Here is a 10,330-nt window from a genome sequence, read left to right on the forward strand (position 1 = left end):
TTTCTGTGCATTCCCATCTAGATAACAGTGACCCACCTTGTAGAACTGATGCAGTTCATCTAGCGCAGAATCTCCCTGCAGTATGTTCAGCAGGGAGAAGCAGAATTTATATTAATAATTATGACAAAACAGCAATAACTTTATCCAGGATAATATGCAGCTTGGAATGCAACTTCTAGGCCTCATACTTCATTGCTGCAATTTGCAATCAACATAATTTGCACCAATTTAATTCCTATACCGCTACGATTTTTTTTGCTATCAAGTCTAAAAGGCTTCAATGTCAGGCTGAATTTAAAAGTTCTGAAGACCATCACTGCAAACTGCATTCCCTAAGAGATAAGTTAACATCATAATTAAATCACCCTTGCCATTAAATTTTAGATAGCTTGACACAATTATCTGGCATCTACTTCTAGCTGACAGAGGAAGCAGTTGACGCGCATCAGGCTTCTCAGAACTTTAATCTGGATCATCCAAGAGTATTTCTATCATTGCTTTTTGACCTCCAATGGAGATACTTAAGAGACAAGAAGGAAATGCTTTGGGGAGAGAAAAAGTTTTTTAATACACCTACTTAAAATCACTAATTGATTGCAATATTTCAATTTTATAGTTTATTTACTCTGCTACTTTGAAGCCTTGTTTGTTAAACTTGGTTTAAAATATGGAAAAGGTCTCAAGTAAAAGAAACTGCAAGTGAAGAAAATAGATGCATACAAGAATGAATTATACCTTTGAACAAAAGGAACCTTGAAATACTCAAAACTTGTTTTGATGTTGATTCTTTAAAATAATTAAAATCATGGATGACAACTTTGTGTAGACAATGCTTCTTTTTCAAATGAGCTGCAATAACATTCCTCACCTCAGTAAAAGTATCTGAATTATGATTTCCCAAACAATAGAAAACAAAATCTATCAATTTTAATCTAGTGAATCTCTCAAGTGCACTGAATGGTTTCTAATAAGGGCTGCTGAAGCTTCAATGGGAAAAATACAGTTGGGGAGAAATCCATTTTGGGTTTGTGAATCAGCAATTTAAATATGTTCCAGATGTTTGCAAAATCAGGCAGGGTAAACAAGCTATCACGCTGCTTAAGATAATTTTGCTTCCATCAGATTTACAAAATTTATGAATCGCTCTGAATATTAGTAAACAAGTCCTACACGCAGCATGGCAGAGCTATACTTGGACAATGAATTTTCTAGTCATTACAAATGTTTCACAAACACCAATTAGTCTCTCCTCAAAGAAGTCTTGGATTCAATCATAAGATTAAACCTCCTTCACACTTTTCTCTTTTCAGTGGTCCATTGTACTGCTCAAAAACACACTGAATTCATGCATTCAGTCCAAATTACTTTTGTAAAACATGTATTTTGCAATTCTTTGCATCAGTTCTAAAAACTTCATTCGTCTGCATCTGTTCCTTTTGTTCTTTAATCACAGACTTTACAATGAACCAAATGACATTCATTTAAATTTCAAGCTGGGGAATTCAGAGTGCTGTTTTAGCACAGTGGCCTTTTACCTCTGGGGCTTGTATTAAATTCAGCCTGCAATGTTAATATTAAAGAATCACAGTTTTAGAGTTTGCAGAGATCACATATAAAATTAATTTGGTTAGTCTCAACCCAGTAACATGCATGGATCCACAGAGAGAACTGCTCCTACTATGACATTAAATTGCAAATGTCATTCAGAAACTAAAAATATCACATTTGGAGACCCTCTTCAGAGACTGGATGACTGTGGTGGAGTGCGCTTTTCTTAGCCCCTATCAGTACATTACCAAACCAAAGAGTGCTTAATATGGAATGGTTAGATTTGCTAGATGGGAAAATATCTTCTTCCTCTTCCACTGAGCCTTAACTTTCACCAAAATAAACAAAATGTGCAGAATATTTTAAATTATACTCTATAAAGACTCCTGAAAGCTTAGTATTATGACCTCAGATGGATAACTTACGAATCTAGGTAGACACTCTGAAAAATGGGAAAGTGCATAATTACTTATGATGGCAACACATATACGGTGTTACCAGTCATCAGACTTGATATATTATGCAGAAATGTAGGTGCATTATTGTTAAAAGAATGCTGATTTCAATTCTCACATCTCATCACTTAAGATCCTAAGCTTCTCAACAGATGTCCCTATCCCATCCCCTCCATGCCGGATCTATGATGCAGTAACTGTTACTAGTTACTGCTATTCTTTACCTTCTTAAGCCCATCATCCATTCTGGGACATAGGCCACTGACAGGAGCTTGCTGGAGTCCTTTGTCCTGGGCTACTCATTCAATTTGTCTGCAGGTGTAGCCCATCCTCTTGTTGTACGCCTCCTTTCCTAGGAATGAGGTCTTTGGAGCTTTAATTGACATTTCTTTAGCTCTGGGTTTTTACACGATAGGGTTGCTAGCCCTATGCCCAAACTTCCTCCTTTTGCAGTTGGGCTGCCTGTTACGAGACAATATCTGCTATTTGTCAAGCAGGGGACTGTGCACAATTCTGATTTGATGGAGACGGACGTGAGAGCACAGCGGAACATCTGGAAAACTTCTGAAATACCTGCTTTGCTACCGCTGCTACTGTGTGGTAACCGGAATCTTCGGAGCTGAAGGCCCCGAAATCCTTGGCTTTGCGTGTTTCAGCGGCCGGGGAGAGGTCGAAGGCACTCAGGAGGCTGTATCGGAGAGGCTGCTCGGAGTTTTCGGACGGATGGACTCAGGGTCGGCTGGAGTCGGCTGCTTCCAAGGTATCGGCAAGTTGACGGTGCCTGGAAGTTTATGGCAGGGAGTTTCTCCCTTTTGCCGCCGGCTATCGGGGACACGGGAGTCGATCGACTCGGGACATTGAGACTTTTTTTTACTGTGCCTATGGTCTGTCCTTTATCAAATTATGGTATTGCTTTGCACTGCTGTAACTTCTGTAACTTTATGTTATAATTATGTAGTTCTGTCAGTGTCAGTCTTTGGTCTGCCTTGTTTTCTGTGATATCACTCCAGAGAAACATTGTATCATTTCTTAATGCATGTATGCATTTCTAAATGACAATAAAAGAGGACTGAGTGTTCTCATAATCTAAAAAAAATCTCAAGGTTGTACAATGTTTACAAACTTTGATCATACAATGCACTTTGAACTTTGAGCTTGGAACTGTCCATGATGCAATTGTTATTGCTATTGCTTGTCCACAAAATTGCTGGGAGATCAGCATGTAATATTCCTTTACTATGGACAACTTCAAGTCATCTCAGACTGCTGTCAGCTCTAGGAGTATAAAGACTTCATTTAACAAGGGTTTTCTCACCAATCACCCAGATCATTAGGAATCATCATATGCTGAGCCTAGAATTCTTGTTTTTCCAGTGCATGATATTTCAAAGAAAAATCATGTTTTATCTGAATTTTAAATACATTTCAATCTCCCTGCTATTGATCCAGTACACCAGATACATAATTGCCTGGATACACACAACAGATAATTTCTCAGCAAATACAAACCATGTATCACAGGCACTAACCTCCTTCCACCACAAAACCTCAGATTTATGGAGTTCAATAGGCAGTGCTCAAACCCACTGTTGCCACATTAAAATGGATTGACAAAAAGCGAATGGAGTGCACAATTTTAAGAAATATCCATTTTAGATAAATGCAAGGACTGAATTCAAGTGTAGAACCTAATCTTGGAATCAACTCAATTGCTTCAGCCTGAGCTTCACAGTTAACTCCTTATTCTCTTCATTATATGCAATAACATTTTCAAATATTCCCTATGAACTATGCGGCCACTTACTGATAAGATTGGAAATGTTGCAATTTGTGTTGGTTTAGTCAACTGACCTTGGAATACTGAGTCCAACACTTTCATCACCCAATTTCTATACCAAATATACTTTCTGCAGCAGTTTCTTAAGTTATAGGAGAGGAAGCATTGGTTAGTTTACCCCAGACTATCCCAGGGAACCGACTTAAGAACAGTTTAACTTAATTCCAAGAAGATATCAATTTTGGGATTTGCAATTCTTGTGCCCTAACCATAAAATGGATAAGGTGTGAGCCAACAACGAAGAGAGTAGTAAATACCTTCCCACTCCTGAACCCCCTCCCACTATCGAGCTAGAAATTAATTTAAAAGTACACTTGTGCATGACTGGTTTCTTGCTGCGAAGGGCCAGTTTTATACTGTTGTGGAATCTATGGTGCTAAGTCAAGACGTCGTTGTGCCTAACCATGTTCCTTTGATAGATGTCAGAAATTGTCAGACATCACAACTTTTTAACTTGCTTTTATGTATTTCAGGATCATTTTGAATGCGTTCTGCTGTTGGTCTTCTTAAAAGATGCTGCTGGAGTTAGTCATATTTTTGAAATTCACCTTGTGCAGTTCACAGCTTAAAAAGTATAAATTGCAATTATCATGCATTACCAGAGCCCAGGGTGACCCTCAAATGGTTGCAAGTTCCTGTGATTTGCTCTCAGTGATCAAGGCCCTTTCAAATTATAAAAAAAAATTACATGGGATGTGAGTATTGCTGGTAAATCTGGTATTCTGATAGCCGTGAATAATTGCCCTTGACAAGATGATTATGAGCCACCTTTCTAAAATGTCAAAATTATTTTCCACTGGAGATAATTCTGCTACGTTGTTGGGTAGAGAGTTCTAGAATTTAGATCCAGAGACAACAAAGGAATGGCAAGATGCATGCCGTGGCCACTTTATTAGGTACACCAGTACACCTGCTCGTTAGTGCAAAAATATCTAATCAGCCAATCATGTGGCAACAACTCAATGCACAAAAGCATGCAAGCATGGTCAAAAGGTTCATTATTTGTTCAGACCAAAGACTGGAATGGGGAAGAAATGTGATCTTCGTGACTTTGTCTGTGAAACGATTGTTAGTACGAGATGGGATGGTTTGAATATCTCAGAAACTACTGATCTCCTGGGATTTTCATACACAACAGTCTCTAGAGCTTACACAGAATGGCACAAAAACAATTTTAAAAAAAACATCCAATGAGCAGTAGTTCTGTGGATGAAAATGCCTTGCTAATGAGAGAGGTCAGACAAGAATGGTCGGACTGGTTCAAACTGACAGGAGGGCAACAGTAACTCAAAGAACCGCATACTAGTGTGGAAGAGCATCTCTGAATGCATAACATGTCGACCCTTGAAGTGGATGGGCTGCAGAAGCAGAAAACCATGAACATGTACTCAGTGGTTACTTTATTAGGTACAGGGCTAGAGTGGCCACTGAGTGTATTTCTATCAGAAGGGTGTATTACTTCGAGTCACAGAGGGCAGCTCACCCACCATGTCTGTATCAGCTGTCGAGTAACTATCTAAACTTATCACACTCATCTTCATTTGGTCTGTAACTTATTCTACCTTGGTGTTCTAAGCTCTTGTCTGAGTACAGTAAATGTTATGAAGATACCTAGCTTCAACACTTCCTCAGGGAGTGCAGATCAGACTTCAGCTGTCCTCTGTGGGAAGGATTCTTCCTCAGATCTGTTCCAAACCTCTTAGGCATCCCCATAAACCTACATCCTGGGATCTTAGATACCTCTGCCACAGGATAATCCTTCTTACTATTTATGCAGTCTAAGCTCCTCTGCCTCTGTTGCTCAAACACAACTCATCCAGATTACTCACAAATGAAGAGTCCCATTCCAACAACATCCTGGTGAATTGTCTCTACACCCTCTTCAGTGCAACCATATTCTTCCTACAATATTGTGACTAGTACTGCACACAATATTCCATCTGTAGCCTTACATAATGTTTCATTATTTTGTACCATAATTTCTCTGCTCATATTCTAATGAAGACAAGTATCATGTATGTCAATTTCACCATCCTATCTACCTTTGCTGCCATTTTCACAGATCTTTTGGATTTGTACATGAACATACTTTTGATCTTCAAATAATTCCTTGTCCCTACCCTTCATGGTATATGTACCACACTTACTTGTTCACAGCAGAATATATTACCTCACACTTATCAGGATTAAGTTCCACCTGCAACTGCTCTGGCTAGCTTAACATTTTGTAACCAAAAATGACCTTTCTTATTAGCAACAACACTACCAATTTTCAAGACGTCAGCAAACTTATTAATGGTATTCATTCATATCCAAATCAGTACTGTATGTAATGAACAGCAAAGGTCCTAGCACTGATCTTCGTGGTACACCACTGGTTAGGGCCTTCCAATCACAAAAGCAACACACCCCCACACTATCATACGCAGCATCATAAATGCAAGCCAATTTTACGTCTATTTTGCCTTGGATTCAAAGCACCAAATTGACTAGTGCGCCTCAAATTACCCTTAAAAATATCTTGCTGATCTCAATGTAATCCACATCAAACACACTGCTTTCAACGATATATTTCATTACCTTTTCAAAAACCCAATTAAATAAATCAGATGGAACCCTGCTGACAAGCCTTGATCAATCCCTGCCCTTTAAAGTGCAGATTAATGCACTTTAATCCTCATTAATCTTGACTTGTAGGGAAACACCAGGTGGTGACACTCCCATATAACTGTTGTCTTTATACTGCTTCTTGTGGAGGTTTTGGGTCTGGGAGGCATTGTCAATGTAGTCTGTGTGATGAACTCCAGTGGATTTTGTAGATAGTATGCATTGCAGACACAGTATCCTGATATTGGAAAGTTCAGACAGGCATGTCAATCAAGAAATCTGCTTTGTACTTGGTGGAGTCAACTTTCCTGAGCTGCACTCAACCAGGCAAGTCAGGATATTAGGTGATGTTCCCGAGTTGTGAATTGCAGGTGGTAGCAATTCATTGGAGAGTTACTGGCCAAAAGATACATCATCTCTGAACTGTTTTTGCAGCCAAGCATTTGTGGGCTTTAACAGTTAAGCTAATGGCCAGAGTCAAAGGGTCACACAGCATGGAAACAGGGCCTTCTGACCATGTAATCTCTGCTATGTTGCCCAGTGAGCTACTTGCATCTGCTGTTGACAGTTGTAGCCCTCAATATTTCTCCTGCCAATGTTGGTATCTATGTCAGGATCAATGGAATGGTGATTTTGTGGGATTTCTGATAACACCAATTTTGAGGTGGTAGGTGTTGGCTCTGTCTAGTTGGATATAATTATTGACTAGCACAGAGATCTGCATGACACAACTGTTAATTGAAATCACTAGCAAATACCTGCTAGGTACTGCTGCAAGTAGGTGTTGGGGCTTCTTTTAATAAAGAGCTGGAACCATCATAGAAAATCTCCTCCTTTCATCTGCTGATGGAAGGGAGATCATTAACGAAATTGCTGAAGATGCTTGTCTCTAGAAGACTCCTCCAAATAACTCATGCAACAACATTTTAAAGCTGAGATGATTGACTACACAATAACCATTTTCCTCTATGTGAGGTATGACTCCAGCCATCAAAGGATTTTTTTTTCTTGACTGGTTTCCCGAGATCACAATGTTGCCACACTTAATCAAATACTACCTGCCTGATAAAGGCAGGGAATCTCACCTCACTCCTGGAATTCAGCCCTTTTGTTTCTATTTTGACCAAAGCAAAAAATGTCCAGAACTAATTGGTCCTATAAAAACTATGAATTAATGAGAAGGCTTCTTCAGAATAAATTCTGTCAGAAAACATTGTTCATAACGTTCTCCATCATTTTGTTGATAATGAGTATAAGACTGATCTGATGGTGATTAACTGTCCCATAATTATTCACAGGTAAAGAAGATGAAAATGGTTAATCTTAATCAGGTCCTTTCCTTTGAACCATGAAATTCAAGTTTCTGCATTCTATCATCCAAGTAACAATTCCAAGTGTGAACCTTTAAATGGTATAAATGGCATAGTATTATCAAATGTATCACTACGTACTACTCATAAAACCAATTTATAGATAAGGCATCACTGTCTCTTTAAATCACAAGCCACAACAAGGAGGATGCCAATGATAAATGGAGTTCTGGTCTTTTCAGTAAAACAAATGTTAAGATGTCTAAATTTGAGAGAACGTCATTTGTATTATTTAGTGTTATTTAATGGTTTCTATGCACATCCTGGGCACATTCTGTTGTTCAAAATTCCAGAATCTCATTGAACCTCTAAAAAGAGAGTGTCATCAAAGAAGCCACAAATCTAAAAAAGGCCATCACTGAAAATTATAAAACTTCTTACTTCAGAACAATCAGGCAGCAAGTTGTTCATTCTGAGGTTTCCCTTGAGGAAAACAACATCATACTGAAAAGAAGCTTGATGCTTGTCACTTTCTGCTAACTTGCATTTTTTTTTGTCAGCTGATAAATCAAAAGTGACAGTAAAAGAGCCTCAACGGCATATTAGCGTGCATAGCCATTACTCTTTAATGTTGTGCTGGAAGTATATATAACGTTGTGCTGCTGATGAAGTTCATGTTACAAACAAAATGAATAATATTCAGCAATACGGATTATTTAGCATCATCCTATATTTAGCCCATACAGGGAAAATGTATAAGGATGTCTCTTCTGCATAATACTTGAGTCTATCTTTTTTATTTTTTATTTTATTATTAGTTATAATTGATCACATGTTTTAATTAATTGAGTTCATAAACATACAGTATTTAGTCATTCAAGCCTTGATATAATTAAGTTCAGCCACTCAGGTTGGCCCTGAACTTAGATCCTGTGTTAGGAGTTCATACATTCTCCCTGTGACTCCCCCCAGTGCTTCAATTTCCTCCCCCATACCAAAGGAATACTGGTAAGCAGTTTCATTAGCTGCTATAAATACCAAAGAGCAGGGTTTCCCAACCTTTTTTATGCCATGGGCCCTACCATTAACCGAGCAGTCTGTGGACCCCAGGCTGGGAAACCCTGCCCTAGAGTAAAGGTAGGAGAATTATAAAGGGTGGTGGGGTGGGAGAGGGAAGCTGATGACCATGTAGGAGAGAATATGTTACAGGGAAAAGTGAGAAGGAATAGAACTGATTGGAATTCTCTCAGAACCAACAAGGATTGAATGGGGAAAATAGCTTCTTTCTTTGTCAAAAATAAAATAAGAAAAATTAGTAATTTATTTCCTCAGTTCCCTTGCTTTCTTCTTCAAACCGATATTGTCAATAGGATGGATTTAAGGTATATTGATCTGTTTCTTATAAGGCTTTGAACCTCCATGACCGGCCTGAAAGTTTTAGAACTCTGACATACTTGAGGGCTCTTCCATAAGCCATCCTATTACCCTGCATTCTGCTCAAATAACTGAACACTCCTCGGAGGATATGAATTTTCATTCAATTCGACTGGATACACCAACCTATTCACCCCCACAACACCAATTGTGCCCCCAGTGCCAGACCAAGATTCAACACATGTCAACACATCATCATTAAGACAAAATCCAATCAGACAATAAATGTGCTTCTCACTTCATCATGATCATTCTGTTTTGCGGACCTGCCCATTAAATAACGAAAGGTAGATGACAATGCTACTGACTCTGACCTCCTGTCCTTCAGTCAGATAAATGGCCCAAAATTCAGTTCAAGAAAAAAACTGATCTCTGTTATATGCTCTCCTCTCCCAATGCTCATGGAATACTTTAATGATCATTGTGATTCCAAAGATTTGATCACTGTGGAAAATTTGATTGTTAGGTATTATTCTGCAACAACACATACCTGAATAAAGAAAATGGTGCGAAAACAGATTCAAATCATGTCTAAACTAATGGCATATGCCCACTATGCTTTAAGTAACATTTTCAAGAAAGCATTTTCAATTTTATTCCTTGCTTACTTCTGTGGTGAAGGTAATTGATCATCACCCTGGCTACCTGCAGCTCTCAGTAATTTACTTGCTGTACTTTGCAATTAGCAGTTTACATGCAGCGGTACATATGCCTCTTTTATTGTTAGGACTGCTGATATTTTTTTCCTTTTTTCACAAATAATGTATTAATATTGCCCATCTTGACAAAAGCTTTCATTACAATTAAAAATGCAATTTTCACATATAGTATTGTTATGACATTAAGGTACATTTAGTTCTGTCTTTTCCAAGTATCTGCAGCAAATTTGTAGTCTAGTTATATTCTCCTCTAGCTTGGTAAAGTGGAAATTGTACAATCATGTCAATCAAACACATTGACATAAATGTACTTAGAAGTGTCACTTTGTGCAAAATGAAAAAAAATTATCTATTCTCAAGAACTGTCACTTCACACTCTGAGATGAATACAGGAGAGAGAAAAAAATCAAAATCATCCATTCCATCTTCTACAGCAGGTCTATCCTACCACTTGGTGCCAGTAACTGGATATTGACAGGA

The sequence above is a fragment of the Mobula birostris genome, chromosome 6 (assembly GCF_030028105.1).
Source record: "Mobula birostris isolate sMobBir1 chromosome 6, sMobBir1.hap1, whole genome shotgun sequence".
NCBI classification, from domain to species: Eukaryota; Metazoa; Chordata; class Chondrichthyes; order Myliobatiformes; family Myliobatidae; genus Mobula; species Mobula birostris.